Raw genomic sequence first — 3,742 nt, 5'->3', positions numbered from 1 at the left:
CTCACGGATCCAAAAGGAAGAGTTTCAAAGGAAGGAAGTGGAAGCTGCCCTTTCATTAGGCCTAACCTTGGAAACTGATGGTGCTTCACTTTGGCTATATTCTGTTGGTCAAAGCAGTTCACAGAGCCTGTCCCCATACTGAAGGGGGGGGGGGCGCTCCTAGATGTCTATCTCTAAACAGGAGGGGTGTCAAGAAATTCTTGGCCATCTTTTATCTTCCATGCCACAATTAATATATTTTAAGCATCCTTTCAGATGTGTTTTAATTTATTTTTTCTGAGAATTAAACACCTTTATTACATGAGCTTTTTATTTTGTTTTGTTTTTTTAACTTGAGGTTTCAAGAAAGGAGGGAAGAGGATTTATTTGCCTTTCTGGACCTTAATTTTCCTCAGATAAAGCTCTAGTTCTTGGCCCTCTAGCACATGGCCATCTGCTTGGCCACACACTGGCCTGGTCTTTTCTTTTTTCCTTTTTTGGCCCTAACATTTCCTTCCAGCTTTATCTCCCCGAATTTCTCTTCTGACACTCAGTGATTCATCCTAACTGTTCCTCATTCTTGACACTGGCCTGGTCTTAAAGTGATGCATGCAAGAAGCTTGCCCTGCTAGAACAGCTCCTCTAAAACACTGCTGATTTTGGCATTCTTTTTCCTTTCACCACATTTCCTCTGAATTTTCTTTGATTGTTCTTGTTTAAAATCTCTTCCTCTTCAGGAGTCAGCTTGGCCCCCTTCCTGCGGCCCAGGGGCAATGCATAGTGGGACTGGTACCACTGTCGGTACGGTGTGCTGTCAATGAGCACGATGTAGTTCTTTACTAGGGTCTTGGTCCAGACCAGTTTGTTGTTGGATGCATTGTAGACAATATCAATGATCCTTGTTTTGCACATACAACACTCTGAGCCTGAGGAGAAGTTACCCATGTCCAGCCTCAAGGCTAGTTTCTTCTCGTTACCTCACCACACACAAACTGTGTATGCAGCAGGGGGGCAATCTTAGTATTGGCAGCAGGGCGCCCCAACTCATATGTTCGCTTCTTGTAGTAGGGGTTTCTCTTGTCCGCAGTCTTGCAGCATTTGTGCCAGTTGTCCTGAGAGATGCCCATGGCTTGGTGCTGGCTGGAAAGAGCAATGTTTATTTACATATATGTATAAAATGTGAAATAAATGGCATCATAGAAGTGTCCCATTTATCCACATTATATACATACCTAATTTATAAAGTTTAATTTAGAAATTAGGCACAGTAAGAGATTAACAACAATAACTAACAATATAGTAAAACAATTATAACAGTAGATTGTAATAAAAATTATCTGAATGTGTGCACTTTCTCTCTCTCAAAAAATGTTATTTTTCTGAACTCCCTTTTTCACTTAAAGGAAGCACTTGACGACTTCCATTGACACGTCCCAATTGCCAGCATCACTACTTTTGTGCTTGGGGGCCGTTTCTAAAGTGCAGTAAGAGTACTTGAATACAAGCACTATGACACTGTGACAGTCGACCTAATAACTGAGATGGCTCCTAAGTGACAGGTAGCTTGTACAGCACAGATACATTGGACAAAGGGATTATTCAAGTGCTGGGCGAGATAAATCAGGACGATAAGAGATTTCATCTGGAATCTACTCAGAACAGCTTGCAATTTAAAGCTTATGAATTATTTACATCTGGAATTCCCATTTAATATTTTTGAACTGAGGTTGGCCACAGGTAACCAAAACTGTAGAAAGCAAATGTGCAGATAATAGGGGACAACTATGTGTGACAAATGCTATTTTTATGTCGTTACATTTATTTTATTTTCCCCTGCTCTTTCTCTTTCCAAACACATGCCTTCTCTCCCCAGTCAAGTAACCAATACTAATATCTTTTTCTGCAGTTATATAATTATATATTTTACACACACACACACACACACACACACACCTTTATTTAGTTATTTGACAGTTATCAAAGACGCTTTTCTTGATCAAAGTTTAGTTAGGCTCCTCTAAATCCTTTTCTCAACTAGATGTCAACCTTGAACTTCAGTGTCTATCCTGTCAGACCTGCAACACCCAATTCTAGCAAGAATCTTATGCCAGTTTAGACCAAAGTCACACCTTTGATATTTGATCCCTGTGATGTAATATCAAATTACTCATCCTTTATCCTAAATATCTGATCACCCTGGTCTTCCTTCAGCAAGAATCCTGTCCAGTTGGTTTAGCCAGAATCTCCCCTTGCCCCTAATGTTTCCTTCTAGTAATTTTCCATCTACTGATTCCCACCCTGCTCCTTGGCTCTAGCTTCCAACTGGTTAGTGCTATATTTAGAATAGAGCCCAGTGCAACACTAAGGTTTTTTCCCCATGCAACACTAAGGTGCAACACTAAGAAGCAACACTTCTTCCTGCAGAAGTCCAAGTTGTATGAAAAGGAGGTAACATTCTTTTCGTTGGATCCATATTTATGCTTTTTAATTTATCAAAATGTATTCAACATTCCCTCTAAAGATGGAAAATGATATCCAAGAAAATTATAAAAAGAAAAGTACTAGTGGGAAAAAAGATGGGGATTAAACACAGCCGTTTACTCCTGCTCTTTCCTGAAGGCTTGCTAAAATGAATTCATGTTCTCACGGTAAGTCACAAACCCACAATGGCAGGAAGGATGGAAGAGCGCATAACAGACACAAAATTTTGGAAGGTAGAAAGCAGAAGTATGTTTTGTAAATTATGTACCAGACCTGAGACAACAAAGCCCTGTCAGTGTTGAAGAAAGGCAAGAACAAATCAATTTACACTGTAAACTCCCCAAAGGATCAGAATTGGTGATGGCAGGTATTTCTTGGAGGAAGAGTTGAATGGGAGACTAGATTAAAGTAGATCAGTTGAAATTTTATTTAAGAAACAGTCATGGGAGGTGACAACATTAAGATGGGTCGTAGGTCATTCATAAGTTCAGTCTGCCTCACAAGAAGACCATCTACCAACTATCCATAAATGAGACATCATTGTCAAATTCCCAGAACACTGGGCTATGAAGATGGAGAAGGGACATATTAGAAAGGTAAGACAATTAGTTTAGCTGTGACCACATTGCCCCTCCCCAAGACCAGAAGAGCACCACAATGAGAGGGCCCCTCTGAACCCACAGTTTCTCAGTGGGGAAGGAAAAGAAAGAGCCCAAGTAGACATCCAGTTGCCCCAGCGTCACAGGAGCTTCTCGGGAGGCCCAGTTGGGTCTTGCCTCTTAGGGCTCACCAAGGGAATCTGCAAGGCTAGACCACTGGAGACCAGGTACAGATAGAAAAGGGGGACAAAGCTAATAGCAACCAGGGCTCAGATCCCAGGGGACCACATTCCTTCACACAGCTGTGCCTGACCAGAGATCCCAGCCAGGGAAAGCCCAAGAATTATGTTTAGGGAAAATCTATGTGAGTTTATTTAAAGTAACATTAAAAACTATCAAAATTTTGGTGGAATTGACAAAGAAGTCATGAGGCTGGTTTAAAAAAACACTTGGTTTGGAAAAGTCTTAATACAACCCTCAGGAAAGAAGGCACAATGGCAGAGAAGGCATACTCACCAAAGTCTATGTCTGTTGTGAGCATAAGGGTAATGGATGAGGAAGAATTTTCCAGGAGAGTCAAGGACCATGAGGAACAAGGATCAAGAAAACTTCTCTCCAAAACCAGAATCAGTGTCAAGCAAAGAATTTCTCCCACCCCCAGATTAGAAAGAAGCCCTTATAAT

General features: G+C 40.9%; 1 pseudogene; it reads right to left on the bottom strand.

Annotated features, from left to right (window-relative positions):
• Positions 1-362: 362 nt before the first annotated feature.
• Positions 363-1,106, bottom strand: LOC123811847 (annotated as a pseudogene).
• Positions 1,107-3,742: the final 2,636 nt, after the last annotated feature.

The sequence above is a fragment of the Phyllostomus hastatus genome, unplaced genomic scaffold, assembly GCF_019186645.2.
Source record: "Phyllostomus hastatus isolate PE091 unplaced genomic scaffold, TTU_PhHast_1.1 phas_scaffold_78, whole genome shotgun sequence".
Classification (NCBI taxonomy): Eukaryota; Metazoa; Chordata; class Mammalia; order Chiroptera; family Phyllostomidae; genus Phyllostomus; species Phyllostomus hastatus.
This window is presented reverse-complemented; position numbering and strand designations above follow the sequence as displayed.